This window comes from Sitophilus oryzae, unplaced genomic scaffold, assembly GCF_002938485.1.
Source record: "Sitophilus oryzae breed Bouriz unplaced genomic scaffold, Soryzae_2.0 scaffold_2006_pilon_pilon, whole genome shotgun sequence".
In the NCBI taxonomy this organism is placed as follows: Eukaryota; Metazoa; Arthropoda; class Insecta; order Coleoptera; family Curculionidae; genus Sitophilus; species Sitophilus oryzae.
In genome coordinates, this window is record NW_022146732.1 from 3,481,936 (window position 1) to 3,508,929 (window position 26,994).

Genomic DNA, 26,994 nt, shown 5'->3' on the forward strand with positions numbered 1-26,994 from the left:
TCAAATTTGTTATGATCTACAACAGTTAAGTAGTAATTGAGACGAATTAACAAGTCGTAAAGAGTACGTTAAACAAAAGCAAAAACTACTGAAAAACACTGAAAAGTTCACTTCGGACTTGATTCCGACTTCAAACACGCTATAACGGACCAAGGGCCGTGGCGAGGGGAGGTGGGACGGACGGCTCATTTCATTCTGGAAGACTAGCAGCGACGTTGCCAATAGTTCTAGACGTTTCAGCACATTAAACAGTAAACATGTCCTTTAATAGTAACGCATATATCCTCTGGTTAATAACATATTATTACTCATGCTTCTTTAAAAATAAACTATTAATTTAATTAAGAAATTGAGATTTATTGATATCCGGTGAAGGTTTTAAAGTCACCTTTTCTGCAAATCAAACTAAGTAGATAGGCGCAAATTTGAGACGTGGCAATGTTGCCTTCTCTATCTCAGTTGGTTTTTACAGTACGTAGTCAACCTCCGATTGTTTGATCGGGTTAAAATGCACAATGTGATATCTGTTCTTCCTAAATCTATGGTTTAACCTATACTCGCTGTTAAAATATCATTTAATCTACCATTGAGGCTTAAAGTACTATTTTATCTACTATTTTTGATAGATATAAGGCAATTTTAACAGTTGCTATGGAAAAAATATATTTTTTATTCTTTAGATTTTTATTTTCAGTAAGGAAATATGTACCTAGATTTTTTCCAGTTAATTTTTATGACTTATATCAGCGAACATTTCCCTTCTTGTCGATTCCTTAAAAATAATAAAAATTTCCGATATCTCATTTATTTTTTACTCAATCTTCCAATATATTTAGTGAATAAGAAAAGAAAAAAGGAAAAAATCATTCTAAGCTTGACCGACTTGTCCTGCTTGTCACCGTGGAAATACCCGTCCAATTTTCCTTTCCCGAACAGTGTTCGACTTTCTCGGAAAACTGTACGGCCAAGAAATTACGTTGCCTCGCTAGAAGGCGGGGAGGGGGTGGTTAGAACCATCGATCACGTTTGTTTTCCCGTGCCCAATGGACCTAAAAGCTTCGTCGTCCTTTGCAAGGGCTGAAAATGGCGACTTTTCCAAAAAGGGCAGCCGAGTGAAAGGGGGTCGACTCAAGGGGGGGAAGGGCAAAAATATGCTGCGTCACAAACCGGTGAACTTTACAGGGAGAAAAGGTCATGGGCGGGAGTGAGGGTCTGGTAGCATAGGTCAGCTGAACAAGAAATAATTTTGGGATGGAAAATATTTTTTATTATACAATACGATTGAAGAAAAAAACGGCGTCGAAGACTGCTGTGAAATGAAAATCGGTGATAATTTTGGTGAGGTCAAGCCCTAGATGTTATTTACTTGCCCTTTACGATATAACCGAGTGTTTGTCATTATTTATGAGGTTATGGTATGCATATTATAATAAAAAAACAACAGCATACTTGGGTTGGAGTTATTCAAATAATTAGTAATATAAAATGGTATAAAAGTGTATTATTAACATTATTAAAAATGAATTTACTTAATGATAGCAAGCTACAATAATATAAGTAGGAATAAGTATTTTCCTACTATTCTGTTGTTTTCTGTTACTTCCTGTTTCACTCAATGATTTCCGCTACAATTTTTCATTTATAAATGGCACCCTCGGTATATTTTTACTTTATTTTATAGAAAATTACACTCGTTTTGACATTTTCGCATATGGTTTATTTGAACTTGTAATATGAAGTTCATAACGACAATTTGACTCGAAACACCAAGTGTATGGCAACAAATTGTTTACAAAAATTGAGATATGATTAAAAATACGATTTGGGCATGTTTTAACCGGCCAAGACAAGACACGAAAAACATTAGACGATCAAATCTATTTTTCCAAGGCTCCTTGGTTACAAATGAGTGTTTTTATGACACTGGTACTCTAGATAGAAATTTAAAATACGATTTTTTAAGCGAAGATGTCCAAATTTGACATCTTATATGTCAATGTATTCACAGTGTCGCTGTCTCTCGAATAAAGTAGAAATATACCGAGGGTTTCATTTCAAAATCAAAAATTGTAGTCATTTCCTGTGAAACAGGAAGTGACCGAAAACAATTGAATACGTCAATCAATCATAATTTATGTCATAGACTAACATACCCAATCTCGTTTTTTTATCTGAAAATATAAAAAGTTATAAGGGTGAACCACTTTTGAGAAACACCTGGTATAGCAGTGTATTTAAAAATATAAAATATTAGTTTAAAAATATAGTAATCAACATGTATATTGACAAAATATTTTTCTCAAACTGTTTTGAAAATCTCAAACCTGATTAAACCTGATATTGAGCTTTTTTAGAATTTTTTTTACCCTGCATATAGGAAAAACCTTTTTTAATGTAATCACCTTGTATAGGAAGTAACTAGAAGATAGACACAACAGAAAAAATAATGTAATTAATAGACAGATAAAGATTCAGATATTATAAGAAGTATGAATATGAATATTTATACCAGATTTTTTAATCTAATTAATAATTTAATTTAGCACCACAATCGAAACAATAACTCAAACTAAGATCAGCAATAAATATTAATATTTACATGATTTATTTCAGCATCGTATTTCAAAAATTTATTTGTTCCCTTTCCTGCTCATTCAATTAATAAACTCCGCGTTGCATTAGACTTGCAAAAGAAGCTGAATTCGATTCAAAAACCAGTTCTTCATTCTTCTCTCGTCCTTCTTCTGTGTGAGTCAACACCGATAAATTCATTATTTCCAGCCGGCTTAGAAATTAATCAAAAAAGCCACCGAAATATGTCCGTCCTTGTATATCGATCCTTGTTCTCTCACGTGGCGCCCTCTGAATGTGAAGCGGTTGAACTACAACCCCTGGTGGAGGTTTGATAGCTCTCCGCTAGGTGGTGCTGCGATCGGGGATGTTCTGAAAATTATTTCGGTAGGCGATAGAGTGATGAACAGATTTTATTTTGTTTTTTTTAGAGCATTAAAATTAATTTTGATGTGTGTTATTATTAGTGGAATTTTTGTGATTTATTAATAACAATCTACTAATTTATTTATGGAAGTTTCAGAACTTTTTTACAGTATTTTTGATAAATCGCAATAGTGTCACTGTTAATTTAAGTTTTGCCACAAAAAATTTCCTTCTAAATTTACTACCTGCAAACAACTACTATAAATAATAAATAACATAAAATAAACTCAGTACAGACTCACAAAATTTCAATAAATTGTCAAACAGAACTCTCAAGGATTGTCTACCATGCATGAATACATGGATAGCATTTCACTCCTCCCTTCTGGTCTTCATCATAACAATTTATTGTTCTTAAGGAACTCTTGAAGAAAACACAAGAAAAAGAGAATAACACACTAATTTATTAATTAACTAGCGTGTACCCGCGACTTCGTTCGCGTCGAATTAATCATTTATAATGGTGGTAATAAAGCAAAGCAAGAATTTACATACATACAACCATACAATACAAACTGGAGCAGAATCGTGGTTAATCAATTGTCCAGCTTTTTGGAACACCCTGTATGATTTTAAAAAATTTCAAAATATGTTAAAAAACAAAATAAATTATGCGTGTCCAAGCGTTTTCCCGAAAGATTAACCGTTTTTTAAATAACAAATATTGTAATATTTAAGGGGCGTCTTCACCCTCTTGGAATTTGAGATTCGAGAAACCCCTCCTTATCGAACCTCTACACTCCACAGTCAATCCGTCTGCCAAAAATCAGGTTTAAACGTCAAGCAGTTTAAGCAGAATCGTGATTACTCAATGGTCATATTTTCTGAAACACTCTGTATAAATTTTTAAAAAATCTCTGAATATGTAAAACTACAAAATAAAATATACGTGCTTAAGAGTTTTTCCGAGAAACTCACCGGTTTTTAAATAAAAAATATTCTAATATTTGAGGGGTGATTTCACCCCCTTAGAATTCGAGTTTCGAAAAATCCCTTCTCATCAAACCTCTACACTCTAAAGTCAATCCGTTTTTCAAATCAGCTTTAAACGTCAAACGCTTTAAGCAGTATAGTGATTAATCAATGACCAGATTTTTCGAAACACCCTCTATACGTTTTTAAAAAAAATTAAAATATGTAAAAAAACAAAATAAAATATACGTGTTTAAGCGTTTTTTCGGAACCGTTTTTTAAATAAAAAATATTGTAATATTTGAGGGGTGGTTTCACCCCTTTCGAACTGGAATTTCGAAAAATCCCTTCTTATTGAAGCTCTACACCCTAGAATCAACCTATAAGCCAAAATTGAGCTTCTGACGTTGAGTGGTTTGAGCAGGATCGTGATTAATCAGTGAGTCAGTCACTTAATGATTTTGTATATTAGTATAGATTACACTAATAACTCAAAAGAACTTTAATAATCAACAAATAATGAAAAATCAAGAGAAGAAAGAAAAGTACAAACGGTGGAAAAGGGCGAAAACGGGACCACAATAACCCTAAACAGCTAAACTGATTCAGTATAAAGTAGCGCGCCTTTAAGAACCGCTTAAACTACCATAAAATAAATTTTTACGGCTATGTAAGCAAAACCCTCAAGTATATAAATTACCGTTTACGACGTGAAGATGGGAAAGCGCTCCGAAGTTGCCACATCGACACGTTTTCCCCGCGGAAAATTTACCGATATTTTCGGGAAACTCCGCTGTCTTTTACCTCGTTTAATATAAAAGACGTAAAATATTTGTTTACATAATAGTACATCAAAATTAAAGCTTGGGTATTGACAGTGATATACCGTATGATCGACAAAAAAACGGTGTCCAGTTGGCTTGGAAATGACGATCGATGATATTCACCATATCAATCTAATACATAAAATTCTTGTGTCACAGTTTTAGATTGTGATGAAATTTTTTATGTATATTCAATAGGTCTAAGAATAGGTTGTTATCTATTTCTTATACTCCTAAGTGGTCCACCTCATTTTTTTTTTATTTTTTTTACATTAAAAAATACATACAACCCTAAATTTTTACCTTTCTACCGTCAACCCCTATTTTTTATTAGCGATTTCTATTAGATTATTTCTCTAAATAGTGAAATAATTTATCTACAAATTGTCTAAACCAAAATCTGTCTACTAGAACAAAATGTATTGAATTTTAAATTACCTGAAAACTTTAAGGTTCCCTTATTTAGTTGGTAAGGGTATATTTACAGAGGTTATTAATATTTCTTACTAATTACAATTTTGATTTAGACTTAAAGTTTACAGGAAATAAAAATATACGTAACACTAATTGTTTTGTTCTGTTTCAGGTAATGCTGTAAACTAAACATTTAGCATTAATGGCAACAATTTCTTTAATGGTAAGTCTTATTATAATGTTAATTTCGGGAGATGATAATGCAATTTTATCGTCGTGTATAAAACAATATTTTTTCCATAGCGAGTTACGTTTTAAAAAATATTCAGAAATGATTATTTAAAAGAATTTATTACGAGTAGAAAAAATATTGGGCTGGGTTGGCGTTGGTTTCTATGTAATTTTACAAATAAATAACGCTGTCTTTTTAGTCAGTTTTGAGTCAATATTTTTTAATTCTCTTTCGCGTCGATTGCTGATTGAATTGGAGCCAGAAATGGCTCAAAACGAAATACGAAAATTTCCAACAGATATTCAGGCTGAGACGACAAATGTCATATCCAAAATACTTCCATTTAAATCCCGAATAACTTATTAATGTTTATTTTTAAAAACGTTAATTTATTAATTAACGTTTGAAAACAGTTGGAAAAATATATAAAAAAACTATGGAAAAAAACTTTAAAATACATCAAAATTTTAAGGTGCCCGTTCTTCAGTCATCTTATTGTACTGAGTGTAGTGACTGTACTCTTCGTACACACGAAAATCGGGACCTAAAGCCAGACCTTGCCGATCCGGTATAAAATTATTATTGTTATTGTAAAAAAAAATTCAAATCACTAATTTTTTGTTAAACTCATACACTCTTGTTGATGACATTTTTCACAAATTTAAAAAAATGCAAACTTAGTACATACCTCCAGCAAACACACAAAAAACTTTAAAATGATTTATGACGATGAGTAATTAAAAAAAATCTCGGCGAACAGTCGCACAGACAACCATACAATGGACCAAAAAAAAACAAAAAGGGGACAAAACAACCCCCGAGACACGTAGCGGGGAACGGATTTTTCAACAAAAACTTTTCAACTTTTTCCATAGCTCATATTCAGCTGATTTATAGAGCGAGCCGCTCGTTATATTTGCCCGACTCACCGAATCTGTACTCGCGGCGATTTTATTTTTTCAACTCTAGTTTTTCCCGTTTTGTTTCATCTTTTTTCTTCGGTGACTGCCGCGCGACGGGGTTTTTTTTCATTATTTTTCCACCGAAATGAAACGCGTCTGTTTGAATAATTCGCCAGTGACATTATTCTGTTTGAATACAGGGCTACGATTTTTTTGGAGTTATTATTTTCAGCTTACTCAACCATTTCCAATTATGGTGTAGCCCTCCCTCACATACTTAGATACTCTCTTTGTAGTAGGGTCCATTTTTGCCTATTATTGGTTATGCGGATCCAAGTTATCCCTGCTAATTTTCTAATATCATAGTCCCATCTCGGGTTCGGTCTTCTTCTAGGTCTCTTAATTTCTCATGGGTACCATGCTGTAATTTTTATGGTCTATCTGTTAGGCGTCCTTCTTGCCAAGTGTCCTGCCACTTGATGGATTTGATTCTGTGGATGGAGTTCTTCTGGTTTTTCTGTTGGCCTAACCAAAATTGCCATTATATACGTTAGGTTTAGGTTAGAGTCCTGCACTCCGGTCCTCTATTAAATTTGTCCTCCGAAACACAGTCTGGAATAATAAATAATGTACTTAGAGATATGTTGATATAGATATATCACAGACACACATGGAACAATTATATTTACATAAAAGTATCGCTAAAATTATAATGCAAATAATTATAATAAATGGAGGTTGTTTTCTAAGAGTCATCATCATCATCATCATCATCATCATTTAGCTTATACCGTCCACTGCTGAACAAAAGCCTCCCTTAACTCCAGCCATTTCCTTCTATTTTGTGCCACTTGAATCCAGTTTCCAGCCACTCTCTTAATGTCATCTGTCCATCGACTAGGAGGTCGTCCTCTGCTTCTATAGGCCTCGTGTCTCGGTCTCCATTCCACAAGTCTCTTTGTCCACCGTCCATCTGTTATCCTAGCCACATGTCCTGTCCAATTCCATTTAAGATGTAAGACAGATATCACCGCATCTCTTACTCCTGTTCGATTTCGTATTGTAGGATTAGGTATTTTATCTCTGAGTGTAACTCCCAACATAGACCTTTCCCATTTTCCGTTGCATCACCTGTATTCTATGTATGTTCTTTTTTGTCAAAGTAAGCGTTTCAGCTCCATACGTGAGGACAGGCAAGACACACTGGTTAAAGATCTTTCTTCTTAAACATATGGGAATATCAGATCTCAGTATATGCCTTAGTTTGCCAAATGCCGCCCACGACAAACCTATTCTTCGTAGAATTTCGTGGGTATATATATATATATATATATATATATATATATATATATATATATATATATATATATATATATATATATATATATGCACTTGTTCCAAAGGTATGTTATTAATGTTTAAATTTCCACTTAGTACTAGGTTTGTCATGTATTGTGTCTTTGACAAGTTAATTTTCAAACCGACTTTTTCCGAAGCATCATTCAGCATATCCAGCATATTCTGTGCCTCCTGTATGTTGTCTGTTATTAAAATAATGTCATCTGCAAAACAGAGATGATTTATCAATTTGCCATCGATGTCAATTCCTGTTGAATCCCAGTTTATCATTTTTAACATACTTTCTAGCCCAGCAACGAATAGTTTAGGGGACAGTTGTCTGTGCATTGATTTGTCGATATTCTGACGTTTGCCGTGGCATTATTATATATATCTGTCATATGTCTTATGATTGAGGAGTATCGATGATCGATACGACTCTCACTTAGTGTCTCTAGAAGCTTCCACTGGTCTACCGAATCGAAGGCCTTCTCGAAATCCACGAATACAAGCATGAGTGGTCTATTATACTCAATGCATTTCTCGATAAGGACCTTGACTGTTAGAAGATGGTCATTTGTTCCATAACCTGATCGGAAACCTGCTTGTTCGCTCGAAAGAAAAAAGTCTATTTTATTTGTCAAACGCTTGGTGAGTATTTTAGTTAATAATTTGTATACGTGGCTAAGAAGGCTGATGGGCCTATAGTTTTTAAGGTCAGTAACGTCACCTTTCTTGTGTACACTAATGATGGTTGCGTTGTTCCACTGTGATGGGGTTATTTCTTCTTCAATGCATTTATTAAATAGGAGATTTAAAGCTTTGATGATTTTTGGTCCTCCTTCTTTGATTGACTCTATTACCAATCCATCGTCGCCGGCAGCTCTATTGTTTTTCATATCTCTAAGGGCACTGATAATTTCTTCCTCGGTTATTTCTGGAATTTCTTTCGACCCCTGATTTATTACCTTTCGGATGTCGGTTCTGATCCCTTGCTGTTTTGATGTGTAAAGTTCTTGATAGAAAAATTTAATAGAGTGTAGGATTTCCTGTTTGTGTGTTACTATGTTGCCGTGCATGTCCTTGATCTTTTGTATTTCTTTTCTTCCCATTTTACTATTTCTCAATACCTTCAAACTTTGATTCTTCTCTATGACGTTCCTAATTTTATCCGTATTCTGTTGCCTCCTACGCTTTCTGATTTCTTTGGATATCTCTCTGTTTAAAGTTCTATATTCTTGTGTACTCCATATCTCTTCTCTGTTTCATTAAAAGTTTTGTTCTTTGATTCAGTTTTTGTTCTTTTACTTTTTTGGGACAAAATTTTTCGATAGCTGTTTGAGTGGCCCCTTTGATGTTTTCGTATATTTCGTCTATCGTAGTAGTATTTTCATAATTTAGATTTGAGGCTATACATTCCTTATAAGAATCTTTATTTTCAGGGGCTACCCATTTCTTGTGGTTTTTCTTGAGTATCATGTTAGTTCTTTCCTTCTTTATATTTATTTTTAAAGAGTGCTGGCTTTATATTTGCAGAAACTACATACAAACATAATTAATATAATATACTTACCTTTAAATTATAAAAACACTAATCACCCACGCACTGAGACTCCCACCTGTTCAAAAAACTACTTAGATTAAAATGTTCTTGGTCGTTCATCGTTTCCTCTAACTACATCGATTACTTAATACGCATCAGCTTCAGAAGAAGTCGAGTGACGTGGCATCATTTTTTACTAAATATATTATGGTAAATTTACGGAAGAGAAAAAAAAAATGTTCCGGAGAATCCCGAAAGGGAAGTTGGATCTTATGTGCCAACGACCTCACCAAAGAATGGCTGCAGCATACTGTAGCCGGCTTAAACAATCTCTGGGAAGGGGCGGACTTGACTACGGTCAACTCTAAGGACCTTCCTAAGAGACCAAAAGTCCTCGTCTGGATACCAGAGACAGTCGAGGAAAGTGAAGTCAGGACCTGGCTTGGGCGTCAAAACCCTAGCTTAATGTGGGAGACTGGCTTACACTAAGCAGGAAGGTGGAGAAGAATGGCCAAACCATCGCCTTCTCCATCGACTTAGCGTCTTTTAGTGCCCTTGAGCAGACCCAGTTCTAGGCTTACTATAAGCTCGGACGGGTCTTCTTCCGGGCACTGAAGGGCGCTGAGTCTCGAAATGAGGGTCGTCCAGGCGAACCTGCACCACAGTAGGGCAGCTACGGCTGTCCTCTGTAAGGTAATGGAGACCTGTGACATTGCCTTGATACAAGAACCCTGGATAAACCAGGGTCAAATAAAAGACCTCAAGGGAGTCGGGGTGGAACTTATATACAGTAGAACCTCTGACAGACCTAGGACCTGCATACTAATTAAAACACACATAAAAGTACTGCCCTTACTAAAATTCTGTAACAATGATCTGACAGCGGTACACATAAAAACGAACGGAGAAGGGCCGAAGGACATTATAATCGGATCGGCTTATCTTCCTTTCGATGACCCTGATCCACCACCACCAGAGACTGTGGAAGAGCTAGTGAGGTACTGCAGAGGAAATGGATCTCAGTTGATCATTGGCTCGGACGCAAATCCGCACCACACTCTCTGGGGAAGCACAGACACAAACCCTAGAGGCGAAGCTCTGCTGCAATTCTTTATGGCAAATAATTTAGACGTAATGAATAAAGGTAACAGGCCTACTTTTGTGACCACACAAAGGCAGGAAGTTATAGATCTAACATTAGCCACCACTTTTGTTAGCAATTTCATAAAAAACTGGAGTGTGTCAGAGGAGGAGAGTTGCTCGGACCACAAACACATAAGGTTTGAAATCTCGGGAATACAAAGGACCGTAGAAACCTACCGTGATCCTCGGAATGCAAATTGGGAAGCCTTTGGGGCAGACCTAACTAGCAAACTGACGAGTATCAAATCAATGGTAAGGAATGCGACTGAGGTGGAACTGGTCGCGGAGCAATTGACTGACGCGATCAGATCTTCTTTTGAGGAAAACTGCCCCCAGACTGTCAGAAGCCACAAACGGGCAACACCCTGGTGGACCGTCCAGCTAGAGGCAAGGAGAAGGCAGGTAAGGAAAAACTGGAATAGGGCAAAAAGATCCGGCGATTGGGGGGAATATAAGACCTCTTTGACCGAATATAACAAGGAACTGAAGAGAGCAAAGAGATTATCTTGGAGGAGGTACTGCGAGGGCATTGATAGTACCTCAGAATGTGCCAGACTTCAAAAAATACTCTCTAAGGACTCTCAGACCTCAATTAACTCTCTTGTAACTAGTGCAGGAGAATACACATCCACTGGGAAAGAGACGCTGACCGAACTCTTTCGGGTACACTTTCCCAGATCAATAGCCTTGGAGCAATCCCCAGAAACCTGGAAGAGTAGTGGACTTGAGAACTTCACGAGAAGAGCCTCAAGGGAAGACTGGCAGGTTTCAAAAAGGGTGATTGACCAATCAAAGTTAAAATGGGCTATAAGCTCATTTGAGCCATACAAATCACCGGGACCGGACGGTATTTGTCCAATAATGCTCCAGAAAGGACCAGACCTACTGACGAGCAAACTTTGTACATTACTAAGAGCTAGTCTGGCCTTAGGATATATACCGAGAATTTGGAGGCTGACCAGGGTAGCTTTTATACCCAAGAATGGGCGTCTGGACTATTCTACGGCAAAGGCTTTTAGGCCCATCAGTCTTATGTCGTTCGTACTAAAGGCTCTTGAGAAACTAATGGACAGGTATGTTAGGGATGAAATAATGAGGAAAAGACCATTTCACCAAGACCAGCATGCCTATACAGCAGGACGATCAACCGAATCGGCACTCTATCAGCTAGTAAGCAAAGTGGAGTCGACGTTTGAAACAAGAGAAGTGCTTTTAGCGGCATTCCTCGACATAGAAGGGGCGTTTGATAACACCTCATTTCAGTCACTGACGAGAGCTACAAGGAACCTCGGATTAGAGGAGACCTGCTGCAGGTGGATAGACTGCATGCTCAAAAGTCGAGTGGCATATACCACCCTCCTAAATGAGACTGTTGCGGTCCGGGTGGCGGGAGGATGCCCGCAGGGGGAGTTCTCTCCCTCTGCTGTGGAATCTCGTTATGGACGGACTGCTTAATAGTCTCAACAGGGCTGGTTTCAACACTCTGGGATATGCAGACGATTTGGTCGTGTTAGTCAGAGGTAAGTTTAACACAACAGTAAGGGAGCGAATGCAAAGGGCCTTGAAGATTGTGGAATTATGGGTGACACGGGAGGGACTAAATATTAGTCCTACAAAGACCGTAATAATCCCCTTCACCAAGCGCAGAATACTTGAGGGACTAGGCCCTCTAAGACTCTGCGGTGATGAGATTTCTCTCTCGGGGGAGGTCAAGTATCTAGGAATCACGCTTGATACCAAACTGACCTGGAATCGGCATTTGGAAAATGTCACAAGGAGGGCGGTGACTACACTAGCGGTAGTCAGACGCCTTCATGGAAAAATCTGGGGCCTTAGACCACAGATGGTGCACTGGCTGTACACTGGAGTGGTGAGGCCTTCAGTAACATATGCATCCTTGGTATGGTGGCCTAAGGTAATGCAACAAACAACAATGCTCAGCCTCAGCAAGGTGCAAAGACTTGCTTGTCTGAGCAAACAGGGGCGATGAAATCAACGCCCACTGCATCAATGGAGGCGCTTCTGGACCTTCCGCCTCTTCACATAGTGATCCAGGCGGAGGCAAGAATGGGACTCTATCGACAACAAAGTGTCTTGTCTCTGGGAAATAGGACAGAAACAGGACACTCAAAGATGGGAAATCCTATCGGAGGACCTCTACTCCAAATAAGATCGGACCAAATGACCCCTCTTTATCACTATCACAAACCATTCGAGGTGAACAAAATGGATCGAGGAATGTGGACAGATATAACATTCCTTCAGGATGGACTAACCTGGTATACAGACGGGTCAAAGACCGCTGAAGGAACAGGAGCTGGAGTATTTCGGGAAAGACCAAGGGTAAGTTTATCGTTTTCCTTGGGTAAAGACTCAACCGTATTCCAGACAGAAATCTTCGCCATTCTACGATGTGCGAAAGAAAACAATAGAAGAGCTTATTCAGATAAGCTCATCAATATATGCTCAAACAGACAGGCGGCACTTGGGGCGCTTATGAGCCCAAAGGTATCGTCGAGACTCGTCTGGGAATGCCTAGGTGAACTGGAAGCTATGGCTCGACGGAACAGAATTAAATTATTCTAGGTGCCGGGCCACAGCGGCATCCAAGGCAACGAAAAAGCCGATGAGCTAGCTAGGCAAGGATCATCGGCATCTTATCTTGGTCCAGAGCCAGTACTGGGAATACCCAAATGTATGGCCCGTAGTGCACTAAAACTCTGGATCAGGAAAAAGCAGAATGTCCACTGGAGAAACCGACACGGGCACAGGCACAGCAAGGCTTTTATCCAAGGACCTAGCTCCAAAACCGCAAAAGAACTGCTAATGCTTAGCAGGAATAAATTGCGGATTACAACAGTCCTCTTGACAGGACATATGGCTGTCAAGTGTTACCTGAACAAGCTCAATCTGTATCAAGGAAGTCTTTGCTGCAGACTTTGCGCTAAAGATCCTGAAACAGCGGAGCACATAATATGTCACTGCGAGGCTCTGGATCGCAAGCGACACTTTTTATTTGGGAAAGCTAGGCTAGAACCGGAGGAACTATGCTCCCATCCTATCAAGGACCTGCATAAGTTAGTGCAGGGCACAGGGATAGGAGAATGGGTGCAGATATAGAAAGGGGACAAACACAATAGACCTCACAGGTCGCAGTGTTTCCGGCAGAGGACGGCCCCTTATTGTGGAAAAAAAAAAATTATGGTAAATTTACACAAGTTTTGTGAATATATCTAGAGAGATACAATTTTACTACAAAACTATGCAAAAATAACTTATTTTTACAAGTTTCTTATTAAAAATACTCTAATATATGCATATTTTTTTTGTAAAATTACTTATATTTTTATCACTGTAACGGTATTATTTGTCGTTCCTGAGAATTTGTCCAAGCTATGACGAGAGAGATTTTCTTGTCTTTAATATAGTAGTTCTTCCGATGTTATACGTAGTCATTTGACATGTACTCCTTCCAAGATATTTTTGAGGAAATTCGACGAAATTCGACGAAATAACAACATTTCAAAGGCTTCGATCTTCCTCATTGTAGTCACTTCCAGGGTCCAGGATTCCATTCTATATGAAGCACACAATAAGTGTAGTAAGTGTAGCATTAATTCAACACTCAAACAAAACCAGGAATATCGGGTAAAATACAAGTCCCGTTAATAAATAGTCAACGGGTTAAAACAAGCCATCAGCACAACTACCGGCAAAAATACGGATATAAACGCACACATATATTCTCCGGTATAAATCTCGTCATATCAGAACACCGTCACCGCTCCATACTCTCCCAACCTCTCCCACTCTTTCCCGTAACCCCCTCCCACTCCCTCGTAATAAATAAAAGGGAGCGATCGGCGAGGCTGCTTCCTTCCGGTCGGCGCGGCGTCCGGCCGTTCGTTGGAGCGTCGCGACACTGGAATATCGCGTCGAAACGCGTCCCCTGGGAACATCCGTCCGGCTGGCCAGCTCGCGGACGCTAATCGCCGCTGCGTCCTTTGGTTTTATTCTATTTTGTCGCCCGATGAAATAGAGAAAAATAATAGAATAGAGTTTTGGTGGGTGGTTGATAAATTTCATTTCTGTTTGACTATATGGGGTAATTGAACAGTTTTTGAAAAGATCCATTTTTATTTATTACACACTCAAAAAAAATGCATTGTAAAATGCACAATAAATCACGTTAAAATAATTAGATCGTTCTATGGAATTCGATTTACCTAATTATTTGTTTCATAAACGATTGCTGATAATATAATAAAAATTTAATCATTCGAAATAAAGTGAATACTATTTTATCGGGTATCTAATATTTAGTCATTTTAAAGTAATTATTAACCTATATGTTTTACAAGAACCACGTTCAATATAAACTGGCATTGCCTTATTTTTGAAAAGTGTTGCTTGTCTATTTATTCCAATAAGACATTTTAATAAATTTATTTTAGGCACACGAGTATTTTATTTCTATAAGAATTACTAACAATTTGAATACATTTCTGGTAGGCTTTTGCCACATGATTAATACTCTCCAATGGAAAGTCATTCGAAGTGGACATCGAAAGATGGTGTTTGGAGGGATTGACGGGATAAGCCCCCGATCGGGCACACATTTTTATATGAGTTTTGTCGCGCTCCATTATTTTGAATAATACAATGGTATTTATTGCGTATGACAGTTGTTAGTCACAAAAAGGAGAATTGTATCGTTTACAGGTAATGTGTTGTTTTAGTAGTTGTTTAGAATAATCAGATGTTAATATTAATTTAGTAACAATATGGCAGAACCAAAGTTTTTTTTCTTTAAAAGTGATGGAAATGATGCCTGGCCGAGGATATGTGAATTTAACGCTGGACGAATTCAACAATTCAAATTTGCAATGTTTTTTTCAATTCGCTAGATGATGAGAATTCAGATGTAGAGGAATACGAGCTAGCAAAATTGTTAAAAAAGTGGAACTTACTACAGCTCGTACCAATATAAAAGGCAAAAAAAATAGCCTAACCTAACATTACAGTATATTCTACAATAATTTTAAAATGTGTATCTTAACCTTCCCTATAACTTTATACAGGGTGGAAAATTTAATGTATTACGCAACTACAATATTTTTTCGCTAAAGAAGGAATGATTGACTTTCGAGTCTTTCTAGTTAGTTAGTTAAGAACCCCACTTTTTTAAATTCAACATAGCGCGGTTTTCTCATCTGTAGTGGCGTTAGAAACCTAAAAAAATACTTTATTTTGCAATTATACGATTTAGAAAACCTGCAAATCCTGTATACTCTGTATAGAAAAATTGTCTGGTGCAGGTTAACTCCGGTTCTAAGATGGAGAAAAGTATGTCATATATTTAACTAAAGTTGCTTTTTTTCTTTTTGTAGAATCTCTGTGACCTTTGAAGGAATCTAATAAAGGCAGATCAATTCCAGGACATTACAAAAACCATTCGTCAATTTTTCAAAAAATTCTAGCTCCGTTTTATAAACGTCTAACGTGCAATCGCCGTGAATCACCCTATATATTTATATAGAAATATTGCGGGATTGATAGTAAACGTGAAGAAATTGTGAAATTTAAAAATCTTATCATAAATATGAATGAAGTTAATGTGACACACCTCTAGACTAAATATCCCATTACTCTTCCTATACGATTAAGTTCGACATAATGATACCATTAAGGCGTTCTAGGCTAGTTGTAATGATATAAAAGTTAATAAATAATACTTAGTAATAATTACATGATATTAATGCGTAACTGAATGATCGCGGAAAATAAGAAGAGAGACATAGATAATGGAAAACATGTTTTATATTGTATCTCATTAGTATAATAATAAAGCAGTAAAATATTTTAAAGATTTTGAAATAATTTCTATGGTTTATACAGGGTGGTCCGAACTGTAATCTGAAAACTTCGGCATCAGCATATTTTGCAAATAAAAATAAGTAAAAAGTTCGTTTAGTTAGGTTGAGATAGAGGGTATAGAAGTTTCATTTTTATTTCGATTTTTTCCATATAAAAAAATGGTGTCTGGATATATTTCACCCAAATATTGATGTTGCTTCAGAAATTATTTGGAAATAATCGAAACAAAAATGAAACTTCTACATCCTGTATCTCCGAAACTATTTTTTTTAGGACATACATTTATACGAACTTTTTTACTGCCAAAGTTTCCGGAACACAGTTCGGACCACCCTGTATATTTATTTGTCAAACCAAAACCGTAATACAAATAAATAAAACAAGGATGGATTAAAACAGCAGTACCTTCCCCAATTCCAAACTTTAGCAAAAACAAACCTTTAAACAACAAAGAAAAACAACAGCTTCAAAGCATAAATCAAAAAAATTAAATTTTACTTTTACCCTACGATGAATCTCCATCGCTAAGTGGCATGTGTGATTCTGTGCAGCCCTCGAGAGGTCCAAAAAGGGCCTCCCTTCGCGGGGGTAATTAAGAAAAGGGCAGCGGTACCTGGGGATATTTAGCAGCTTTGCGCGAAAGCTTTCGGCAATTAGGGAGCAGGGTTTTGATGGATGACCCTTAAAATAGCCTGGGGTGATGAGAGAGTTGAATGGGATAGCGGAAATTGGGATTGATAACTGTCTTTCAACTGAGTAGGATATTTTACTTTTTTCCATAGAAACACTGAAAAAAAGGATCTCTCAGTCGAAATGAATATGACTTTGACCCTAAAGATTGGCGCTTTTCAATAGGGCCAAGAACGATGTTTCTTTGCCCAAAGCATTAACTATCTTATCATAAATTTTAAAAAAATACTTTAGAGAATAGAAGGATCTATCTGTCCAAAGTATTTCACTCTTGACCCAAAATGAATATGCAAAGAAGTTCTTGCTACAAAAACAATAATCTCTTTGATTCATGCAAAAATTCTTGATTGAAAAGGGACCATTTCTTGATTAAAGAGACACTTTTCTTAAACCAATAGCGAATACTATTGACTCAGCTAAAATATATTTTTACTACTTTACTTATTTAATTTTACTTAATTTATTTATCTAAGAGTATTTAATTTATTTATCCACTATACATCATATATAGCAAATAAATGCTCTAATTTCCATTTTTTTTCAGAAACTCCTTTAAAGAATCCATATATCCTAAAATTTGTCCATAAAAAATGACAAATGCTTGTTAATAACGATCACTAATTTGTTATATGCTATGCGCTTAAAATGCAAATTATGCAAAATTCGAAGTGGAAAATTCCAAGCAACAAAACCCGTGCGTACTATGATGTGCGACCTATGAAATGCGACATACGACTGATCGGACTGCCGACTGATTGTATATACCGTCCTTCGTCATCGTCTTTGCGTGTTGTTATTATTTTTCATCAAAAGAGTATTTAGCTATTGGAAAAATGGCCATGTTTCTTGAATGAAGTACTTCCTAGTGTATTTTTCTTATTATCTTAAAACAAAGTAACTTGCACTTGGTTGAATGAAAATAGATTCAAGAGAAATTTTCGAATTTTTCAAGAGAACCAATTTTCTTGAGTTAAGAGAGTTTTTCTTCAAGCAAAATATTTTCTTTTACACTAAAATATATTCTCTTGCCACTAAATTTTTTTATTCAAGAACGATGACGACTTTAGTTCAAGTCTATCTTTTTTATCAGTGAACTGTTAAAATTGCCTCGTATCTATCAAAAATAGTAGCTAAAATAGTACTTTAACCACAAGGGTAGATTAAATGATACTTTAACAGCGAGGATAGGTTAAAAACTTTATTTCCTCTCGCGCGTTTTTTAATTGCTTCTATTTTTGAAAATGTTTGTATTCCTTTTCATAGCTTATTCGGGATTAAAATGGAAGTAGTTTAGATATGGCGTTTGTCGCCTTAGCCTGAATATCTATTGGTAATTAACTTAATTCCTTTTGAGCCATTTATGGATCCAATTCAATCAGCAATCGACAAGAAAGCGAATTAAAAAATATTGACTCAAAAGTGACAACTAAAGAGACAGCTTTATTCAATGCCAACCCAGCAAAAAAAAACAAAAAAAACATTTTTTTTTCATTAGTAAGAAGTTTCAATTCAAATACTGCCGAAGTTTCCCTAATACAATTCGGACCACCCTGTATATTTATGAAAAAAAAACTTTCTTTTTTGAACCATTTTTTCTTTGAAATCATCTCACAGCAGCTGACCCTAGGGTGCGTACACGAAACCTCTAAAACAACCGTTGTTTCTCGCTTGACGTTTATAGCCCCATAAAATCTGTAACAAGGGACATAGAAGACTAGGTAGGCCCGATTGTCACCATTGCGCAATTTTAAAACTTACCAACCTTAAAAACTTTCACTTCTTTTATCGTTTTTACTGTTTTCAGGTTTCTTTTTGAAGGGAAATAGTTCCAAATATGTCTTCGAGTTAGTAAAATGTTTCTAAAATTCGGTATCATCTATTTTTTTTTAAAATATGAGTCAGTTAGTTTCAAACCAAGTTAAAACTGTGTAAAAATGTAAAGTGTACGTGAGAGATAGTAATATTTCGCGAAATTAAAAATATGTAACGTGTGATTTGGTGTAATTAGTGCAATAATTTTTAATGAGCTTAGACAGTTATTTGGGCAGCCAGACAGGATTACTGTCAACTTTTCTGAGGGTAATTTAATCTTAATTGTTATGTTTAATGGGTCCAATAAAACTAATATAATTGCAACATGGGCATTTTGCGGAATAGTTAGTAAAGTTACTGAGAAAATTATGAATTTTGTATTCTCACAATTTCGGTGATGGTTTTATTATATTTAGTTTTTTTGGAAAGTTGGGGATATATAAAGAAACGTTTATTACATATTTTTAAACAATTAACATAAGTGTTTTATATGTTGTACAGTTTTGTTAAAAACCACAATTTCTTAATATGATTAATTATATGAAAATAACTGGAATGGTGTGAAAAATATAGTTCTTTTTTATAACAATAGTTGACGAGAGCAAAGAGTAGATAAGACAAGAGACGACAGTGAACAAAGAAGTCGAATTTCGCGAGAGAGACGCAGATATATTAAAATTTAAAGGTCCCATCAAGTCCCATTTTGTCTGTTGCCAAGTATATTTCTTTGAAAAATAAACAAGATTTTCAGAAAATAAATTAATAATATAAGAAGGATATAAAGTAACGTATGTTAATACGGAAATGTAAATTTTTAGTTTAGGTTGGTTTAGGTTCTTTTTTCGCAATGTACTGATAATATCAAAGAAACAGAATGACTAAAGTTGGTCGATTTCAAAGATAAACAGATAAAATCTGAAAATCTGACAACTGCGCATTTTATTTATTCGAACCTAAGATTTTAGGACGCTAATCAGCTGTGCTAATCAGGCTTAAACATAAACAAATCTGATTAGTTGTTTTCTTGCATTTTTGCCTTTTTAAAGTGTGTTTTCAGAGTTTTTCGATATATTATCGTTTTGAGAGTTTTTAAGGTTTAATTTTAGTATCGTTTTTATTGCGTTCTAATTTGTAATTATTGTTAAATATGAATACTGAACAGGACACGAGTAGCAGGAAAAGACGAGATGGTGGCATTGTGTGTGCTTATAAAGACTGCAAAAATAGGTCTTGTTCTTCGACAAACATAATATTTCACTCTTTTCCAAAGGATCCTGAAAAGTATTTTTATAGAAATATACTATATAATTATGTTATTAAACTAAATGTAATCCATAGATCGAAGACATGGTTAGAAGCTTGTAATTGCGAGGATTTATTAAATAAAAATTGAGCAACTCTATTTTTTTGTACATAAACTCCACATTGTGATATTACACTTGTTCAAGTCCATATGTAAAAAAAATACACGTAAATAAAACATTTCTTACAAATCGACTTGGTCACTTTCTCTTGTTTACCAACGATATTCAAAATATTGCTTTTATTATCTTTATTCCCCGACAAATATGTTTCTAATTATAATTTATTTTATATAATATTTAGAAAACTCATTTTTTTTTCGTTTCTATTTATCTCTTTACCCACACAGTAACTTTTTATAAGCTATACAGGCAAATTTTAATAATAGTCTATTTCAAATTTCCCGCGAAAAAGTTACGAAAATTTAAAGGGACAAGCGAGACGAGGTCACTCTCCCAACCACTCAAACATGAAAGGTACCGCGCGAACTGTCGTCTCTTGTCTTATCTACTCTTTGACGAGAGTGTAATTTATGAAGAATTAATGTCATGTAGTTAATTATGGTTCTGAGATAATCACTACACTGAAAAAAAGGATCTCTCAGTCGAAATGAATATGACTTTGGCCCAAAAGATTGGCGTTTTTCAATAGGGCCAAGAACGACGTTTCTTTGCCTAAAGCATTAGCTATCTTTTCGTAAGCTTTAAAAAATTACTTTGGAGAATAGAATAATCTATCCGTCCAAAGCATTTCACTCTTGACCCAAAATGAATATGCAAAGAACTTCTTGCTACAATTACAATAGTCTCTTTGATTCATGCCAAAATTCTTGATTGAAAAGGGACCATTTCTTGATTAAAGTGACACTTTTCTTAAACCAATAGCGAATACTATTGACTCAACTAAAATTTATTTTGATCTAAGAGAAGTCTGTACATCATATACAGGCATACTACGAGGTATGTTATTTTCTGATAAATTTAGGTCTTCCTGGTCTGTAGTAAGTAAAGTGATATTATTTTTCTCGATAGTAGCTATTTCTGCTTCTTCTCTCCTTGGTATTTTTGGGGTGGTTCATCACTCTACAAATTACAAAAAAATGTTACATCACGATTAATCAAAGTAAAGCAAATAAATTATTAAAATTATAAGCTTTGGTCACATTTTGAATTTTTTAATACGACGCCGACGACTTGAAATTCTAAAATTTTTGTAATTATTTGCATAAAAAAATTGATACCTATATTCTTATTCTATCTATAGTCACGCATGCATTATCTAAACAGGTGCATTATGTAAATGTCTCTTACCTTCAAATGTAGCAAATAAATGTTCTAATTTTAATTAATTATTATTATTATTATTATTAATGCTTAAAAATATAATTGAGAAAACAGGTTATATTGAAAATCTCGAAAACCTTTTGAGTTAAAGAGCTAAAAATGTAAGTCAATTATTTTGATTCAACACCAAATCGATTCCTTGAGTGCGAGTCAAAGAATTCGCGGGGGTAGATTTTCTGTATTAATCCGGCTATATTCTGATTAGCCCTGTATAATAAGCCAAATATTAAAGTTTATAATAAACTGAGTTTACGAATTAAAGTTGATATATTTATATACAGTTTGCTAAAAAAATCAAGGAAATAGGGCTAAAAATAAAAATATAAAAATACAACACATTAAACTTGACGAATATTTTTTCCGTTGCGTTTTTTTTGCATCTTAGTGTCTTAGAGAGTCCTAAGTGTCACATAGACCTGACATATCAAGGCAAAAAGAGGAATTACTTTTTAAGTACCTACACCGGATTTAAATAAAAAGATAAACGAGGCCTCACAATCGAATGTCTTTTCGGCACGCTACCAAACAAATTTCTCAGTAATTTCGGCCTTTGTATCATTTCGATCGGGTGTTATCGGCGGATCGGCGAGTGAGTCCATTACCGAAGCCACGCGAAACACGTATTCCGATAGTCTCGAACCCATCGGCTGCCGCGGCCGATACTATCTTGATGTCCGATAATCGACAACATGTATACGGCAGGGTTGCGTCAAACAATTTTTTGATGGAGCAGAACTTGACCAAAAAAATGTGAAACATTGTGTAGCCATCCATTACCAATAACTGTATACCCAAGTAGCATAGAAAGGAGAAAAAAAAACATTAACCACGGAAAACTAATCAGTATTTGGTTGAATTTTACTTATACTTAACTTAATAAATTTTTTGGAGGGAATAAAGTGCGAGAAATCTAAAAATGAGGTCGTAAACTAGTTAATGATAACCTAAAATTATGCCTTTGAAAAGTAGCAACGTTGGAGTTAGCTGGCATTGTTAAAATCTAGTTACTGATAACCTATTGAGGGCATTAAGACTACAGGGACTTAAAGTAATAGGTCAAATGTTGCTTTATTATAACCTCAAATTTGTCTCGGGGGTCGAAGGCATAGTTTGGTTTTGAAGTTAGGTTAAAATTTAGTTGTTAATAACTTTAAATAAGACCTTATTTGAAGGAGTTCAAACTAGGTTGAAAATTTAATTTATTTCGACCTCATAAGTCGCTATTATTCTTCAAAGGTAAAAGTAACTTAGTTTTTTGAAAGTTGAAAGAAAAAGAAAAAAAAACACAAAACTTTTAAAAATAATAAGCAAAGAAAACTAATTTAGTTTTCTAGTAAGTTAGTGTTCTAGTTTAGGCCAGTTCCGTAATTGCATCGGCCAGCAAAAGGATAAAAAATTTGACATGTCACGTGACTCTCAACAAAGATTCTCATTTTAGGACACATAATTACTGTCAAAAGTTAATCGGATTGCTCGAAGATATGTAATTACCGAACTTAGCATAAAATGTCATTGTCAACTGCCACTGTCACTCAAAGAAAATAAGTTTTCTGTTTTACTGGCGATACTCCAACAATGTAGTCAAGACTTCAAGAAATGTGAGCTTCGACCTAATATAGCCCATTTTTTATCTTACACCTCGAAGGAAAAATACCTTAAGCAAGAAATCTTTACCTTTGAGGTTATTAAAGAAATCTTAACCTTATACAAAGAAAGCGGACTTTAAGGTTTTAAAATTATGGAAAACCTAACTTCATAGACGAATAGTTAAAAACACCATTTAAATAATAAAAATAAAAATATATTTTTGTGATATCGTTCTAAACTATTGAGAAAAATAAACAGACTTTTATGAATAATACTACCTACCACAAGTTAAATTAACTAATTAAGAACTTTAAAAGTGTACCAAGGAAGTCAGCTGAAAAAAAGTTAGATTAGAATCTAAAAAGTAAAGTAACGATTTATTCTAAAATTAATTGTTGAAAATACATAAAACTTTAATGGCGCATAATTTTTTAGGGCCTGTCATATTTACATCTCACAGAAAAATTTTCTTCGCATACATAATTATCTTACGAATCCAGTAATCCACTTCTTACCAATAACTTATTTACAGTTACTAGGAAGTGCATATATGTAGGTATTTCACCCATATTGGATTAATGTTCAAACGGCCATGCCAGTTATTACTACACTTGTTTGCCTTCCTGGTTCATTATTGGGAAATTCATTTACATACACATATTAAAAAGAAAAATACTTTACCTTATTCGTTCTCTTTCTTTCCCACGTTAAAATGTAGGTAGTATAAATTAGAACTATTTTTAGTAAAATTTACCTCTATTTTACCATGTTATGACCTCAGGTCAGTTATTTTTGACTTGATAGCCCATATTTCATACAAGACGTTATAACCTGTTAACCTGTTTTTAACTTCCAAATTACTTTAGTTTTATTCCCCACTTTGGAAATTTTAACGTCAATTCTTGGAAATTTCGACCAATTTCCAGTGGGTCAATAATAGTCCAGGTGGTTAAATTAACGTAATTTTAACTTCAAATGTTTGTTGGGAAGAGACTGCCAATGACTGAAAAATTATCCAGAAATATATAAAACAAATTTATTATTCCTGGGAAACTAAAGCAAACCTATCAGACCATTTCTTTTTCTCCTAAATTGCCAACTTATTGGATTTCGCTTGTTTTTCTCTCACAAGACTTTCCCATTCTCTAGGGCCATTCGGGAGAAGGAAAACACCCCACCGGAAAACGCACTCGACGATGAGAGAAAAATAAGCGCTCCGTGGACTTTTCCGGGGGGTTAGTTTTGTTGGCCGGTGGGGGAAAACCGGAGTAGGAAAAAAGGAAATGATGATGATTAAGCCTGCCGCTTCCTGGGAAACCGAACGAGGAAAACTATGATTGTCTGAAAACTGGCGAAAAACGAAAGGCCGGGCGCCATAAATAAGCAGGGGAGGGTTCAGGGACAAAGAGAAATGCGAGGGTACGTTTTAGGGGGACGGGAACAGAGGGGGGCATTAATTGAGTGCTTGGGGAATTTGGAAATTGTTTTTCTGTAGTGGGAGAAGCCATTTGGGTGTTTACGAGATAATGATTTCGGTTAAAGTCGCTGTGATAGGGCATTTAGTATTTATTGTGTGTGTGTGAGCTGAGGCGGCTTGTGGTTATTATTGTAGGTAGGTCAATATCTAAAAATATTGCGTCGATTTTTTTTAAGACGCCACCAAATTTATTTGGTTTCTTACAAGGTACTTGTACGTTTAGTTAAAGGAAAATAAATACAAATTATGTTAAAATGAAACCTACTCTTGCATTTTTAAACAGGTGGTCTAGTGTCATTTCACTAAAAATCCAGTCAATGTTCTTTACACAAATTTTCCACGTAGAAAAAAGAGTGTCACAATAATATAAATACACATACACATTTCTAAAAGTGTACCAAGGAAGTCAGCTGAAAAAAGTTAGATTAGAACCTAAAAAGTAAAGTAACGATTTATTCTAAAATTAATTGTTGAAAATACATAAAACTTTAATGGCGCATAATTTTTTAGGGCCTGTCATATTTACATCTCACAGAAAAATTTTCTTCGCATACATAATCATCTTACGAATCCAGTAATCCACTTCTTACCAATAACTTTATGTTCTTTACACAAATTTTCCACGTAGAAAAAAGAGTGTCACAATAATATAAATACACATACACATTTCTAAAAGTTTTATTTCACATTTTTTATATTTTAGGTCAATTCTTTCTCTAAACGTTTTTCGAAATTTAAGCAATTGTTTTCTTTTAACCGCACGAATTTACAAACTAAACACCATAATATGTTGTCTATTTGAAAATATCTATTCCAGAATCAGTCAACAAGAGTTCATCATTTATCCAGAACCAGAAAATTATGAATTATTACCTAGACAAATTTGGCGCTGCATCTCAAACCCTCGGCCACGACAAAGCTACGGCAACGAAAACAATTTTTTTTTTCGATATTAAAAATTTAAATATTGATTTATACTGACTATAAACCAAACATTATACGCGATACGCGATAAACGATACAAAACTCTAGGTTGTTTTATAATTTGAGTTTTTATAAACACGCGGTCAATGGCCAATATAAACTATATCTATCGCACCTTAACCCATATATTTTCGATACGTAGTATACCTTACCTTGTATGAGTCGCGGCACTTGGAGAATACGTGTAAAACATAGCGGGAACGAAGAACAAAATGAAACTTTGACCGGCAGTAGAGAAAATGGGAAAAATATAATGTTCTCAAGAGAAAATTGGACAAATTCGGGATAGTTTTGAATATTTTAGGACGAAAAAAAGTCATTTACAAAAAGTATAATTTAAGTAAGGTTTTCTAATTTTCTCCTGATTTTGATGAGGTATATGATTATTTTTTATTTGTTTTTAATTTTTACTTATGTTTACAAGACATTCTTTAAGTAAATCTTTGCTTTAACTAAAACCCCATCAAAATACAGACAAACACTAATGTTTTTGAAAGACAGTAATTTAACACTATAGATCATGTATCAGATCCTGTGATTAGACCATTATTTTTTCCAACTAAATCATCCTCATCTTGGCGTTCCCTTTTCCGAAATCCCCACTTCGGTCCCCAAGGACACAAACTGACAGGCGGACCCCTGAGTCACGGAGGAAAAAAAATGACGCGCAATCAACGTAATCGACCAATTTTTCAAAACCGATCTCCATGAAACTACCGGAACTGTGTCCGTCCCACTCTGCTCCCCCATCCCCTACTTCATTTCCCGGCCGGCTAAAGTGACGGACCGTAATCCTAGCTTAGAGTGATAAAAGAAATAGAGATTCTTTTAAGGCGGCTACAGAGACACAAACATTCTTTGAGGTATGTACCTGCCAATTCAAAGAGTACGTGCGTTCAGAAATACAGGTATTGACTGAGTAAAAATAATAAATAATATTAAGTAGTTATTTTTTATACAAGACGATAAAATGGTATTTGGTTTGGTCAGGTTAGTCTCCCGAAATTTTTTCCGAATCTATTCGGTCGACGATAATGTAATTTTATCGTCGTGTATAAAACAATATTTTTTTCCATAGCGAGTTACGTTTTAAAAAATATTCAGAAATTACTATTTCAAGGAATTTATTACGAGTATTGTGCTGGGTTGGCGTTGGTTTCTATGTAATTTGACAACTAAATAAAGCTGTATCTTTAGTTGTCAGTTTGGAGTCAATATTTTCTAATTCTCTTTCGGGTCGATTGAATTGGAGCCAGAAATGCCTCAAAACGAAATAAATAAATTACCAATAGATATTTAGGCTGAGGCGACAAACGCCATATCCAAACTACTTCCATTTAAATCCCGAATAACTTAAGAAAAGGAATACAACAATTTTCAAAAAACGGAAGAAATTAAAAAACGTGCGAGAAGAAATAAAGTTTTTAACCTCTACTCGCTGTTAAGGTATCATTTAATCTATCCTTGCGGTTAAAATACTATTTTATCTACTATTTTTGACAGATATAAGGCAATTTTAACAGTTGCTATGGAAAAAATAATATTATTTATTTAAAAACAATTTAAAAGATATTTTAGAATGATGCACGCACGGCAAACTGCTATATTTAGCTTGAC

General features: G+C 35.1%; 1 protein-coding gene across 3 annotated transcripts in view; it reads left to right on the forward strand.

Moving 5' to 3' along the window:
• Positions 1–26,994, forward strand: part of LOC115883967 (homeotic protein antennapedia-like) — a 449,763-nt gene that overhangs the window by 178,712 nt on the left and 244,057 nt on the right. For 2 of the 3 annotated variants that reach the window (XM_030902387.1, XM_030902388.1), the window contains exon 3: positions 5,320–5,370. The exons of the other annotated variant lie outside the window; for it this stretch is intronic. The gene's annotated coding sequence lies outside the window, so the exon portion shown is untranslated. The remainder of the gene's footprint in view (positions 1–5,319; positions 5,371–26,994) is intronic. 3 annotated transcript variants of the gene reach the window in all.